At 40.9% G+C, this 16181-nt stretch overlaps 1 pseudogene; it reads left to right on the forward strand.

Moving 5' to 3' along the window:
- The first annotated feature begins 15152 nt into the window (after positions 1-15152).
- LOC105057374 (uncharacterized) lies at positions 15153-16160 on the forward strand (annotated as a pseudogene).
- Positions 16161-16181: the final 21 nt, after the last annotated feature.

Raw genomic sequence — 16181 nt, forward strand, 5'->3', positions numbered from 1 at the left:
CGAACCGCTGAGGAGTCCTATATATAGAGTATCCCTTTCATTTGGACTTTTTGCTTTTGCATTCATCATTTTTCTCTGCAATAGAAGGTTCTGTCCCCCAGGTGCTAAGAGCTCTTGAAGTTTCTGTTCTTCACATCACCCCTAGCTCCAGGTTGAATTTTTATTATTTTTTCTTAGGTTTTTTTCTTCTTCTTCTTTTAGGTTCTTTCATTTTCAATGATGAGTAGGGGTAAGAAGGCGAAGGCCTCAACTTCTCTAGATAATCGATCGAAGAATCTGACCGATAATTTTCCTTCGGATTCGAAGATGGAAGTCTCTTCCTTCTTCGGACCCAATGTCGAACGATTCTGAGAACAGTATTGTATCTCAGAGCAATATCAATCTTTTACTCCTGATCTGGAGGGTCGGATGAACTCTCCTCCGCATCAAGTTGCTTTTTATGTTGAGGACCTTCGGACTGATCTTCAATTTTTGATTCTGGAGTTCGTTCAGAATCTTCTTGATTATTATGATCTTTGTCCTGCTCAGCTGGCTTCGAACTCCATCTGACTGATTATTAGCTTCGCTTTGTTGTATCGTCTTATCTCGACCAACCCTCGCCCTTCTCTCTTTTAGACTTTTTTTGTTCTTCCTCTTCATTCTAAGGCCAAGGGTTGGTGGTTTTTCAACCTGAAGAAGAGTCTTTCTTTCATTTTCGATATTCTATCGTCCATTCATGGATGGAAGAATCAATTTTTTTTTTATTTCTTCTTCATCTACCTGGAGTTTTTCTTCATGCTGGGGTGATCCAAGAATCGAGCCCAACAAGCATAATCGGATCGACGTCATCGATCGGGAAGACTTTCTCCGACTTAGAGATATAAAAGTTCTAGCGCAACGAGAGCTGATGACAAAGCAGGCTCTCTATGATGCCAGACTTAGTTTGATAACTTTTTTAGGTATAGCAAAATTAGTCAGTCACTTTATTTTTTATTTACTCTAAATTTTGTATTAAATCTTATCTTTCGATTGCAGCCATGCGAACGACAACACGAGTTTCAACTGTCGAGATCCGTCTACATGTTGCCAAGAAGAGAGCAACGACCGATGTAGGACCATCCCGACCATCGAGAAGAAGTCAGATCGACTCTCAGCCGATACTGGCAAGGGGGCCCGACATTCCATCAGTAACAACTCCCGAGTCGGTTATTGCGCTATCGGCTCTGACAATGCTTCCTCCGATTGATGTGCCATCAGCTGAAGTCAGGATGGTGAGAGATGAAGATGCCGCACCAAAATCATTAGCGGCTCCATCAATGGGGGTTCGGGTCAAATCAGCAGTTGTAGTCGAACTAGAACAATCTGCCGCTGCACAAGCTTCTCACTTGATGGCACGATCTTGGGCACAATCGAGTATCGACTTCATGGTGGTTTCAAGCGAATGACTACCAACTAGAGAGTGAGGAAAGGTGCCAGTTACTTCTACCGATAATGGGTCATCTGCGGGCCTCCCCACTCTCTTTGACATCCAAATCTCTACCGGTGAGACAGCCTTGGCTAATTCATCATTGGCTAGATGACTCATCGAAGCTGTACTTCTTCCGACTGATAGGGAGAACAGAAGAAATCAGACTGTGTCCAAAATATTTTATTCATTTTACCTGACAATACTTGGGGTAAGTTAACGATATTCTTCTCTCCTTTTTTTTTATTCGACTTGACTTGTCCTTTTCTTTCAGTGGCCACACGATATGTACGCTTTAGAGAGTGGATATAAAAAAATCACCGATCTTCATCGGGCATAGATGGACAAAGTGACGGTCGCCAACATCGAAAAAATTATAGTCATTGAACAATTTCAGACAGCAACTGAACGAGAGAAGATGCTTCAAGAAGAAATCTCCCGCATAACGATTGACCTACAGTCCTCTAAAGCCGAACTTGAGTCGGCTCATCAGAGCATTGCATCTCTCGAATCCCAGATTAAAAGCAAGAAGCATTCCATCAGTCAGCTCTGGAGAGAGAGATGGATGCATCGAGAACCTTGAAGCGGAGCGCGGAAGGCATCAGGCCGCCATGGAGAGGCTGGCACTGGTTGATGCGGAGTCAGCCTCCACAAAGGAAGAAGCTGAGTCGTGGAGGGGTGCTCTGAGTTTGACCATCAAAAATTTTAAAGATTCAGAAGAATTCAAGGATAAAATTTTCGAGGGCGGATTTGCATCCTACTGCATCGGATATGAGGATGGCAAAGATGCAATCGAAAGATTATGTCCGGATTTGGATCTGAGTAGCATCATCCTCTCTAGTTCGGGAGAAGAGGTTGCTAAGGAGATCACCGCACCGACTGAAGAAGATGCACTGACTGCACCCAAACCTGTTCCAACCATCGAACCAGCTCCAACCACCAAAGTTGTACCGGAGCAAGGTGATGAAGAAGCCGACTGGTGATCGGTGTAATACTTTTTCTTCTTCTTTTTGTAATCAGACTAAATTTAATTTTGTAATCGGACCTTGGATCCAATTTTGTAATCTTTTCTTCAATGAATGAAAAAAATACTAAGTACGAAATATCTTTTTACACTTATATTTTCAATGTCATGGAATAGCAATCGAATTTTCGATCATCCATCGATGAATTGAATGTCGATCAATAGTTATAGTAGAGTTTGTCCGCTAGTCGGATGTCAACCGATTTGATATATTTATTTTTTAGATATTTGATAGATGGTGAAAAGCTGAATATCCTTCAACTGATCGTAGTCAAGTCGGTGTATTTTTCACTTGATCGAAATCGAGTTGATGTAATATTTTGCTTAGCTAAAGCTAAGTCGACATAAATAGTCATTCGATTTAAATCGATTTTTACAATAGAAAATCAAGATATAGTTGGTAAGTCGATTTTTATAATGAAAAATCGAAATAGTCGATACAAGCTGACCAATTATTTGTTGATTTGATACTGTCATTCAACTTAAGTCAGTTTTTACAATAAAAAATCAAGATACAGTCGATAAAAATTGATTGATTATTTATCAGTCTAATGCCATTTTGTAGATAACTTGTAGATGACTGAAGCTTTCATGATTCTGAATCCCAATATTTTATTTCGAATGTCATACATGTGAATAACTTTATTGATAGTACATCTTCAAATTATCGATATTTTAAATTTGAGAAATAGTTGTCCCATTAAGGGCTTCTAGTCGATATGCATTCAGTTGAAGTATTTTGATTATTTGATAGGGTCCTTTTCAGTTTGGAGATAATTTTTTCTGGTCCAAAGAATTTGAAACTTTTGCTTTTCTTAGGAACAGATCTCCTGGATGAAAGATCTTCGGCTTGACTTTTGCATTGTAATACTGGGCTATTCTTTATCGATATGCTGCCATTCGAACTTGAGTTTGCTGTCAGATTTTTGAAAGTAAATCTAGATTGACTCTTGACATTCAAAATTGCTCGGCTCATTATACTACTCCACTCTTGCTGATGGTAATCCGATCTTAAGTGGAATCATCACCTCTGTCCCATAGGCTAGGTTGAATGACGATTCTCCTGTCAATATACGAGGAGTTGTCCGATATACCCATAAGATCGAATATAATTTTTTCATCTAGAGATCTTTAGCTTCATTCAGTCTGATCTTGAGATCATAAAGGATTGTTCGGTTTGTTACTTTTACTTCACCATTGGATTGTGGATGGTCGACTGATGTGAGTTTGTGTGTAATATGAAATTTTGTGTAAAATTTTTTATAGTTCTGATTATCGAATTATCGATCATTATCAGTGATGATGGTATATGATTGACTTTTGAATGAAGTCTTTCATTTTACTTTCAGTGATTTATGCCGATAGTTTAGCTTTTATCTATTTGGTGAAGTAATCGATGATAATTATTATAAATTTTTTCTGATCGAATGTCGGAAGAAAAGAACTAAATATATCGATTCTCCATTGTGCGAAGGGTCATGGTGCAACCATTGATGTCAGCTGGCTGGTCAGTTGATGTTGTATGTTAGCATACTTCTGACATGGTTCACATCTTTAAACAAGTTCAGCTGCATCTTTCTTAATGGTGGGCCAATAATATCCTTGTCGTAAGACTTTATAAGCCAAAGATTTGCCCCCTAAGTAATTTTAACAAATCTCTTTATGAACTTCTCAGAGTGCATAATCGGCATTCACTGGTCTCAAACACTTCAGTAAGAGAAGAGAGAATGATCTTTTATAAAGTTGTCCATTCATTAAAATATATTGCGAGGCCATCCATCGTAGTTGTTTGGCTTCTGAAAGATCTACAGGTAGAATTTCATCAGTCGAATACTGGATGATCGGATCCATCCAGCATGGCTCGTCATCGATTTGTAGTACTTCTTCAACTTTATTAATGCTCAATTTTCAAGACATTCGATGAATGTCCGATCGAACGAGTTGAATAAAGTGGTTGTGAGTCAAAAAAGTACGTTGATTCGAGCATTCTCTATTCTTAAAATGTGAGAGATCTCAAAATATTTTAGAGTTGATATAATATTTTTTACTTTCTAGAAGTATTTCATCATAACAGGATCTCGAACTTCAAACTCGTCCTTAACCTGCCCAGTAATTAACTATGAGTCGGTGAAGACCTTCAAACTGTCAATGTCAAGCTCTTTAGTAATCTTCAAGCCGGCTAAGAGAGCTTCATACTCAGTTTGGTTATTTGAAGCTTTAAAATTAAATCGAAAGACATATTCAGTTACAATCTCTTCGAAATTGGTAAGGATGAGACTAGCTCTACTGCCTTGTGCGTTGGATGCTCCATCAATATATAGCACCTACACCGATGTTAAATCGACTTCAAAAATTTTAACTTGCTTTAATTTATCGTTGGATTCATCCTCGGAGTTATTGTCAGATATAGTACACTCGATGATGAAATCGATCAAAATTTATGCCTTCATTGATGGTCGTGGGTGATATTGAATATCAAACTCATTGAATTTTATGACCCACTTTATCATTCAATCTGAAGCATCAGGTCAGTATAAATTATCTTCAATGACTGATCTGTCAAGATGACTATAGGATGTGCTTGGAAGTACGAACAAAATCGCTGTGATGATATGATTAAAGTATAGATCATCTTCTCCGTTCTTAAATATCTTATTTCAGCATTATAAAGCACCTTGATTTTATAATAAATTGATCGTTGAATTCGATTTTCATCTTCTTGAATGAGTACTGAACTAACTGCTTCTGCTGAAGTCGCTAGATAGAGATACAAAGTTTCTTCCACCTTCGATTTTGTAAGTAATGGTGGGGATGCCAGATATCTTTTCAGATCTTCGAAGGATTGTCCGTATTCGTCCGACCATGAAAAGTCTTTTGCTTATCTCAAGATCTTGAAGAAGGATGAATATCTTTCTACCGATCTTGAGATGAATCGACTGAGTACTGTGATTCTTTCATTAAGTTGTTGTATCTCTTTTTTGGAGTTTGGATGCTTCATATTAATGATAGCTTTTATTTTCTCAGGATTAGCTTAATTCCTCGTTGTGTCATAAGAAATCCAAAAAATTATTCGAAAGTTACTCCGAATGCACATTTAGCCGGATTCAATTTTATTTGATGTCGTCGAAGTATGTTGAAGGCTTCTTCTAAATTTCGAACATGATCAGAAGTTTGGAGACTTTTCACTAGTATATCATCAATGTAAACTTCCATGTCTCATCCAATTTGTGCCTTGAATAGCTTATTAACTAGCCATTGATAAATGGCTCTGACATTCTTTAAATCGAATGGTATTACTTTGTAATAATTGATACCTTTATCGGTTATGAAGGCAGTATGCTGCTCATTTTTGGATACTATATGAATCTGATTATAGCCTGCAAAAGTGTCCATGAAGCTTAAAAATCGATGTTTCGAAGTCACATCAACTAGTTGGTCGAAGTTTGGTAAAGAAAAACTATCTTTCGGACAAGCTTCATTTAGATTTGTGTAATCGATGCAGATTCTTCATTTTTCATTGACTTTTCTCACCTTTACTACATTGGCAAGCTAATTGGGATAATTAGCTTCTCTGATGAAGCCAACCGTGAGAAGTTTGTCGACTTCCTCGTCGATGACCTTCTATCTTTTAGGAGTAAAATATCTTTTCTTTTATCTCACTGACCTAACTTTATGATCAATATTCAACTGGTGAATTATTACTTTCAGAGAATTTCTGACATGTATGTTACTGACCAAGTAAAAATATCGATGTTTGCTCTTAGTAGATTCACCAGTTGTTGCCACTCTGGATCAAACAATTATGATCCATGTTGGACCGTCTTTTTAGGATCTTCTTCTTCCAACGGGATAGAAACCAGTTGCTCGACTGGTTCATCTTTTTCTTCATTCTCTCTTTGATCCAATTTATCAACGAACAAAGAGTCTTCAGATTAATTATTCTTTACAGAGACTATCAAAAAATATCGAGCAAGTTGTTGATCTCCACGTATTTTTCCGACTCTATTTTTTGTTAGAAATCGGATCAATAAATGGTATGTTGAAACTACTGCTCTCAGAGCATTAAGTCCAAGTCGTCTAAGTATGGTGTTGTAGGCCGATAGAACTCGGATGACTATGAATATCAGGAGAATAGTACTTTATTGTGAATCTGTTTCTACAGTTAATGGGAGAGTAATTTTTCCTTCCACAGTAGCTGCATCTTCAATAAAATCGATTAATGACGTCAAGACTCTTCTGAGTCGGTCAGTCGGTAGTCGTATTTGAGAGAAAATCGAGTAAAAGAGAACATCAGTTGAGCTTCCATTATCGACTAAATTTTTTTTTACATTATAGTTTGCTATCGTCGTCGAAACGATGACAGCATCATCATAGAGAGTTTGCATTCCCCTAACATCATCTTCCGAAAAAAAAATTACATTATCAAGTCATCGTTTCTTTGCCGACTCTTCTTCGAAAGTTACCCTCCAGTTCTTTGATCGTCCAAAGATCATATTGATCACTCCCGTCGTTGACCAATTACTGATCGTTTCCTCAACTTGTGGCTGAGACTGTTGGTCGATGGAAAGTTGAGTCAGACGATCTCATCGAAATTTCTCGAGGTAGCCATATCAGATTAGGATCTCTATTTCATCTCTGAGTTGAATATACTATTCGGTATCATGATCGTGATCACGATGAAATTTATTGTACTTTTTTTTTATCTCAACTCCTCGATGGCACTTTCATCGATGGGGGATGTTGAAGATACTCCTCTCCCTTGATTTCAGTAAGATCTGCACATGGGGAGCAGAAAGAGGAGTATAGGAGTCATACCTACCATAGTTATTCGGTTTTGGACTCCATCGACGGGATGAAGCTCGCTTAGTGACGGTTGACCGACTTGATTCAGTCGGGGCTTCACTTTTCTTTTACTTTTTTTTCTGATATTTTTCTTCTGTCTGGCACTGGTTAGAAGCACCTTCATCCTCATGAATATACTTGTATGCACATTCCAAAAGTTCAGCAAGATCTGAGAGAGAGTCTTATCTAGATAATAAGTGAATCTAGATCCCCTCAGACCCCTCTTCATAGTCGATATGACCATATCTTCATTGAGATCCTTGACTTCAAGTGTGGCTACATTGAAGTGAGCCATAAAATCTCTCAATATCTCTATCTCATCTTGCTTGATTGAGAAGAGACTATCTGATGTCTGTAGCACCTTTCGATTAGTACTGAAATGGGCCATGAAAGAATATTCGAACTGTTCGAAGGAGTTTATGCTTTTCGATAGAAGTCCAAAATACCAGGCTCGAGCAGTCTTCTGAATAATTACTAGAAAGTCAATACATAAAAGGACATCTATCACCTTCTGGATCATCATGAGAGCCTTATAACTCTTCAAATGATCAATTGAGTCAGTGGAGCCGTCATATGGCTCTATCTGCGGTATCTTGAACCAAGTTGGGATCGACTCGTCCAAGATACGCTGAGAGAGAGGTTGGGCAGTGTGAAAGTTATAGTCGTTAAAGGACTTTCGATCTTTCACCTAAAGTCGGATGAGTTGGTGATCGATCTTCTTGAACTTGCACTCGTAGTCATCGAGCTACCGTTGCTGAGATAATCCAGGAGTAGAATCTCTTGAAGAATTTGAAGATGGAGAAGGAGAAGGTGCATGCTGCCTTTTTTCCTTCTTGATACTATGTACATGGGAAGGAGAAGGAGATCATCATGAAGAATGGGTGGTGTGATGAGAATGTCAAGAATGTGGTTGCTCGACTCGATGAGAATGTTGAGACGATCGTCGTTCTAGAGATGAAGAGGGGGAGCATCGTGAAGGGCGGCGACTATGCCTGGATGGCACTGAATGAGCAACCAGCCCCTTCACCGATGGTTGCTGTTGTTATTGTATCTGTTGTTGTTGGAAGCTGTGGACTACCTCTATCAACATCTTTATTTGCTGTATTAGAACAGTAATTTATGCATCTGTAGTAATTACTGAACGCAAAGAACTAGACTCTGCCAATGAAGGTGGGGGAGGAAGATCTTTCCGACAGAAAGATTGTCTCACTGATCCAGTTGAATGTTAAGTTCTGATCTTAGCCATGATTGCTTGTATACTCTCCCTTGTTCGATCCTGAAGAGAAGGAAGAGATCTTAGAAAAGTAAGTTTTTACGATTCGATAAAGAATTAAACTTATTTAAATATTTTTTTTATTCTATATTTTTTTGAAAAAGGTGCTCAACCTACGGGAACTGTTTGTGATATTTTAAGGAAGGTAGAATTATTTCAAGAAAAAACTTTGATTCGAGTTAATTAAAGAAAAAAAATAAAATTAATAAATAAAAAAAAGGGGGTTAACTAGTATCTATCTTTGTGTAATATCGGCCATTTCTCTCATTTTTCTCCATATTTCATCAAGTGGTCATGCCAGAGACAAAAATAGTCATAGATAATTATGAGGATAATATCTTTCCGAATGGGATAAGAGAATTCTTACTATTCTCTTTCTTTCTCTCAATTGAAGAAATAATTACAAAATTAAATAGTAAGTACAAAAATGAGTAATAAACCCTAGTATAGATTGGTACGATTGAATTCAATATTTTGTTCATTCGGGTTTGATTGCATTATAGCTCTATAATTCGAATTAGGTTTATTGTTGAATGAATCTATTGTAGTCAATCCCCTGTTGCACCTGTTATCGGTAAAGAGCACTTACAAAATGAAGTCCACACTGATCGAAATTGTGTCCGACGATGATCCTCCGATGCTTAAGTCAGTGGAGAGTGATGAACAGCAGATTAGAATTCAAAGAGGTAGAGTTTCAGCTCTCAAGAGATCTTATCAAATGCTGTTCATTTATCTCATTTTATAGACGAGTAGTTGGTAACCGTTTGTAACGGTTAGACACGTGAGTCTTGCTTGTTTCGGTACTATGTGATCATGGGATGGATGGTTATACCCACCACTGATCATATTTTGGCCATTATGCGCTTTCTGCGCTGGCAGTTTCTGATAAGCCGACTATATGTCGGTATCAAAATATGTCGATCGTATGTTGGTAGTTGTGGAAGTCTGAATGAACATCGGTCGGTAACTCTGATATGTCGACGGTAATTTGTTTGAAATCGATCGAGTCATCATAGTTGGAATCTATCAAATTTATGGATAGCCGACTGTCAGTCGGTCAACTGATTGATAGTCGATAAGTCATACTTATCAGACCGATCGAAAGTCGGAATCAGAGAACCATCTGAATCACCCCAACAATATATATATATATATATATATATATATATATATATATATATATATATATATATATATATATATATATATATATATATATATATACACACACACATACGTGTGTGTGTCTATACATACATACATATAAACATTTGTGTGTGCGTGTGCATGCGCGCCCATATGTGTGTGTGGGCATATACGTAAGTTTGTTATATATATTGTAATATAAACATATGTGTGTGCGTGTGTGAGCGTGCACGTGCATGTGTGTGTGTGCGGGCTTATACGTAAGTTGTTATATATATTGTAATCGGGTTCAAACAGGAGGTGCCTCACAAACTTTAATATATTCTAATGTTAAATCCTAGACTCTATTTGTGGGGGGTTAGTACTTCATAAAGAAGAAGCAAGATAAGTTGTCCTAAACAATGGGCTAGAATAAACCACAAGTAACTAGGGACTTAAAAAATGCAAGCTTGTTCCACTGGAAAAATATTTTAGAAACTCAATAACTCACTCTCTTTTTTTATGAGAAACTCAAAAATTCACTCCCCTTATTCCCTTCGAATTGGTATGGAGAGTTAGATGCACCTTTTTAGTTATTTTTCTGAGTTACCATATCATTGTTTGTTCCATTATATAGTCTTTCATGTCGGATAGGTGGGGTGTGAGAGTGAGAGCAGGGGAAGGTGCTTGTGAGGTAAGGTGCCCTCTACCTGAAAGAGGCTACAATATTTATTAGAGGGCAATTGTAACATGCTACCTACTTTTGATGGGGAAAACATTCATCCTTCATCATTTGCTAGATAAAAAAGAACAACTGACCCTCATTTACTATTCAGTATAAAGGAAACACATGTTTAAGATTATCATATGCGCTTCCTTTAAGTTAGTTGTCATCCATTTAAGAGAAAACATCTAAATTAAGAATAGTTTGGACCTCGATCATCTACGTATGAGGCAGGACCTGGCTTTATATTTTTTTTATGCTTGTCAACGAATTTGGTAGTCTTGGAATCCTTATAACTATCTTCATATCATTGTCTACAGATATTTTAGTGATACCATGTCACAAATCCATCTGAAAAGAGAATAGGTTTAGAATTTTAAATTTCTACATTGCATGAATTATAATGGCTAGGGGTAAATAATAAGAAAAGGACATATCTTATTTAATTGCTTAATAATTGTATAGTCACACAAAAACTATATAGTATAAAAATTAGGTTAGAAAAGTTAAGTCATGAAATTTGCTTAAAACCCATGATATTCGTTCCAAATCCAAAAATTTTAGGATAAATTATGTTTTTAGTCCTTAAACTATATCGTATTTTTTTAAATGGTCCTTAAACTACAAAACTATAACTTTTGATCTCTGATCTTTTCGAATCATCTTAATATTGTCCTTTGATTGATTTTTGACGACTTTATCTCACCGATTTAGTTGTTTTTCACTGAACCGGTACTTATATGGCCATTTTTTGAATTGTTGATACTGGCCCACTTACGTGGCAAAATGCCTATCTCTATTTTTGTTCCGTCTCTTGCTCCAAGCAATCGTCTAAGCTTCCCTATTCCGTTGCTTTATGGCACCAACTTTCTGATGGCCTACCACTCCCGCTGCCTCCTTTGTCGGGGTTGCCAAGCCCCGGCGCCATGGAGGGCCTTCGAGCCGGTTTCAGCCCCATCGTCTCTGTCTATGAGTGCTGCTGCCTCCAATGCAAGCGACTACGAGAAAATATAGCGGATGATGATGAGAACAAGGAGGAAGAAGATGAGGAGATGGAGGAGGATGAACGAGAAGATCAAATGGAGGAAGATGATAGAGGGGAGGAGGGAGAAGGAGAAGGAGAAGACAAAGGGGAGGCGGAAGAGTAGGAGGAGGAGGCGAAGGACGGGGACAAACAGGTGGTGCCATTATCGCTAATGCCGCCCCCGATGGCAAGCTCCTCCAGCAGCGAGGAGTCATTCGGCTGGATCTATAATGGGTTCTTACCCCAGCCATCATCTAAGCTTCCTTATTTGGCCGCTGTTGAGATTTGACGCCTCAAGATTCGATCCATATTGAGCCCACAACGAGGTCTAGGACAACAAACGGAGTCCAATGAGTCCAAAACAGTCCAAACGGAGCCCAGACAGCGAAGATACGTGCGAAAGAAGATCAGACAAGATGTCACATTACACGAGGCGGCGGCAGACTGACGGTGGTGCGGTCGAGCCCGACGGAGATGCATGCGCGCGGCCCAGTGTGCGGGCGGGCCCAACACGGGCGTGCACACGAGCCAGCCCAGCGCGCGTCACGCCCAAGCCCAGTGCCCCTACACGATCCACTGTGGATCGTGGGGTGCTGGGCGGTCCATGGGGCCACGTAAACCAAACATGCGGTCCACACACTTTCCAAGGGAGTTTTTGCATGATCCGATGATCCAGATCGCAACTATTCATGATCGAATGGGTGAGGATGATTTCGAATTTGATCAAGTGATTGGTGGCCCTAATGTGTACGATCGGATGACTGTGGTGCAAGTCGATCATGATCGGACGGTCATGGATGGTTTTAGGGTTGATTGAGACTCTGTATTCCTACTAAAACAGTATTTTTGAGATTTTGGAGCCTATATAGCTCCGATTGACGAGCCGTTTGTTACGTTGGAGAGCTGGTGACATCTTGGAGGTATAAAAAAGGCTTCAAAAAAAGTTTTAGAGAGCTTTTATAAGGGTTTTAGGGCTTTTTAGTGAGAAACTCTTGTACAAAGGTTGAGTGATGAATTTTTTTTGTATTAGTTTTGTTTTATTCTCTCATAGTGAAGTTTGTACGCCCCGTGGAGGTAGGCTTAAGGCCGATCTACATATCTATATTATATTTTTTATTTTATTTCTTCTTTCTTCTTGCTGCACCGTATGATACTGGATCCTGCACAATAATTGGTATCAGAGCAAGGTGATGCCAGAGCGTAGGTTGCAATGGTGGTGATCGAGATAGAAGATAGAGAAGACAAGCACAATCAAGGTAGAGATCAATCTGTTCGATGGAAAGAGTAATTTTTTTTTGTGGCAGGTAAGGGTGAAAGACGTGCTCATCCAGTAAGAGTTGATAGATGCTTTCTTGTGCGAAAAGAAGTCGACCACTATAGAGGTGTAGGATTGGAGGCGGCTCCAAAGGCAGACGGTGAGTTCGATCCGTTTGTACCTAGCACATGAGGTGGTGATCCATGTGCTTGACGAGACTTCTCCGATGATGCTGTGGTCAAAACTCGAAGAGTTGTATATGACAAAGTTTCTCACCAATACCTTCTTCCTCTAGAGGCAGTTCTACTAGCTGCAAATGATTAAGGGACACAGCATGCAGGAGTATCTCCGTCACTTCTAGAAGATCCTCACCGATCTTCTCAACATTGGCAAAAAAGTTGAAGAGAAGATCAGGGCGCTGGTCTTGCTAGCATCGCTTCCTCCTTCGTATGAGTTCTTGGTGACTGTTCTTCTAGTAAAAAAAAGACCATCAAGATGGACGAGGTCACTGCGGTGATTCTCCAGAATGAGATTTTCAGGAGGGAGAACCCAGCTTTGAGCTCAGGTGATGGTAGTTCAGCTTTGGTGATTTTCGAAGGAGTAGGAGGCGGCAGACAGAGTGATAAGAGATCGCGATGAGAATGATCCAAGTCCAGAATGAGAGACTTGAGCAAGATCAGATATTACCGATGTGACGAGTTGGGCATCTAGCCAGAGATTGCCCTTAACTCAGAGATCAGACGAGGGCTACTGCAGCGATGGCTCATAGCAAGTCAGAAGATAATATCTTAGAGATATCTGATGAGGTATCTATTTCTTTCCTGTAGTGAATTTTAGATTCTGCATGCATCTATCATATATATTGTAGAGAGGAGCAGTTTGACTCTCTAGAGAGCAGTGAGGGTACTGTTTATCTACCTGATGGATCGAGCTGTACGATCAAAGGCATCGAGACGATCAGCTAGAGGACATATGATGATGCAGTGAGGAGATTGTGGGAGATCCGATACATACTCGATTTCAGACGAAATCTTATCTCACTGAGCAGACTGGATTCGAGAGGCTACAGGATAGTAGCTGATCGAGAAATCCTTAAGGTGTTACATGACGATAGGATTATTCTGAAAAAAAAGAAAAGGACGAGAGGATATTACTATCTGACGGGAATTTCAGTGCGAAATAGAGCTTCAGGAGCTAGGAGGAGCCCAGTGCGAGGTTGAGCTCCAGATAGAGGTGGATCGAGCACTAGACGGAAGACTCAAAAAGATGAGAGGTGATATCACAGAGTGAAGTTTCTATTGCCACAGCAGACTTTTCCAAGTAGATCTTTGGTCAGAGTGGACACAGCCCATGACGGAGGTAGGATCGAGCGGTCTGGCTCGACTTCTATATTTGTCCATTCATGAGACAGCAGGCATGTCCCAGGACATAGGGGTGAGATAGATCACAAGCTCTTAGAGACAGATGGAGATTGAAAATCGAGTCGAGATGGAGATTATGGAGATTTGACGTCTCAAGATTCGATCCATATTGAGCCTACAGTGAGATTCAAGATGACGAATAAAGTCCAACGAGTCCAAGAACAATCCAAATGGAGTCCAGACATCGAAGATACGTGCAAAAGAAGATCAGAGAAGGTGGCACAGTGCACGAGGCGATGGTGGGCCGACAGTGGCGTGGCCAGGCCCGACGGAGACATGCGCGTGCAAGAGAGCGCGGCCCAATATGCGGGCAAGCCCAATGCAGGCATGCACGCAGGCCGGCCCAGCGCGCGTGAGTGCCCAGGCCCAGTGCCCCTGCGTGGTCCACTGTGGATCGCGGGGTGCTGGACGGTCCATGAGGCTGCATGGATCAAATACATGGTCCACGCACAATCCAGGAGAGTTTTTGCATGATTCGATGATTCAAATTGCAGTCGTTCACGATTGGATGGCTGAGGATGATTTCGAGTTTGATCAAATGATCGGTGGCTCTGATGTGAGCCGATCACAATCGGATGGCTCTGATGCGAGCCGGTCATGATCGGATAGCTACTGATAGTTCTAGAATTGATTGAGACTCTGTATTCCTATTGAAACAGTATTTTTAAGATTTTGGAGCCTATATAACTTCGATTGACAAGCTATTTATTGCATTGGAGAGCTGATGACGTCCTAGAGGTACAGAAAGGCTTCAAAAAAGGTTTCAAAGAACTTTTATGAGGATTTTGAGATTTTCAATGAGAGACTCTTTACAAGGGTTGAGTGGTGAGTTCTTCTTGTATTGATTTTATTTTATTCTCTCATAGTGAAGCTTGTACGCTCTGTAGAGATAGGTTTGAGACCGATCCATGTATTTGTATTATGTTTCTTATTTTATTTTTTCTTTCTTCCTGCTACACCGTATGGTACCAGATCCTGTACAACAGCCGCTCCAAGCTTCCCACCTGGTTGGGACTCCTGATGACAAAAAAAATAAAGAAAAAATGGGGGCAATGGAGGAGCAGCTCGACCCATCGTCTCTGCACTCACGCCACCACTGCCTCCATCCCCTCCTCTTTTGCATGCAACAGTCTCCTCTCCTTCTCCCCCTCTCACCGAGGCCCTCGTCTCTCACCTTTGTGCCATCCTCTCCCTCGATCTTCCTGTACCCATTGGCTTTCCAGACTGGCGCTCCCGCCATCGCCTCCGTGCCATACTTGATCTCGCTATCACTGCTATCTCCACATAGATCACCCGCCATGCCTTCTGGCCCCGCTCCTAGGGCCCCAGCCCCGTCGACCTTGAGCGCACCCTCCTTCTCACCTACTCTGCCTTACGTGCGCTCCCCTCCTCATCCCCCCTCTTCGGTCGCTGCTACAGCCCCTATCACCCCTCTCTCGCCGGCAACCCCGTCTTCCTCGTCAACAAGGCCCGCATCTCCTGCTGTGGCTTCGATCTTGCCGACTTCTTCCATCATGAGTTTGCTTTCCACTCCCCTTCCCCCCTCCCGATCTCTTCCTCTGCCGCTAGCACTCCACCTCGGTTGCCACCGACAAGCCCATTCACCTTTTCCTCCCCTCTTCTGCCTCACGTCGTAGCTTCGACTCCATCGCCGGCAAGCCCCCCCACTGGATCGAGTTCTGGAGCGATGCCACTGCCTTTGACCGCTGCCGTCGGAGCTCCTCCATCCCCTCCACCTCCGATCCGGAGCATTTCTTGGAGATCCAGGCCCCTGCGAGGAGACTTCCGCCATGGGTCGGTATCTACCTAGACATGATCAAGTCGGTCCTTATTGACGGCAGGTGGGGTGAGTCAGAGGCAGCGGAGATGGTTAAGGTGACAGCATCTGGCTTCTTTGATGGCGCCGCCTCTGTTGTCCTCAACGACCAGGCGGTTCTCAACACCCTCCTCCTCAAGGCAGAGGGAGGGCACCGTTCCTTCGGAAGGAAAACGAATCGTGGTGCCACATCATCAATTTTTTTAAACTAACTTATTTTCAGCTCCATGCCA

Source organism: Elaeis guineensis, chromosome 14 (assembly GCF_000442705.2).
Source record: "Elaeis guineensis isolate ETL-2024a chromosome 14, EG11, whole genome shotgun sequence".
NCBI classification, from domain to species: domain Eukaryota; kingdom Viridiplantae; phylum Streptophyta; class Magnoliopsida; order Arecales; family Arecaceae; genus Elaeis; species Elaeis guineensis.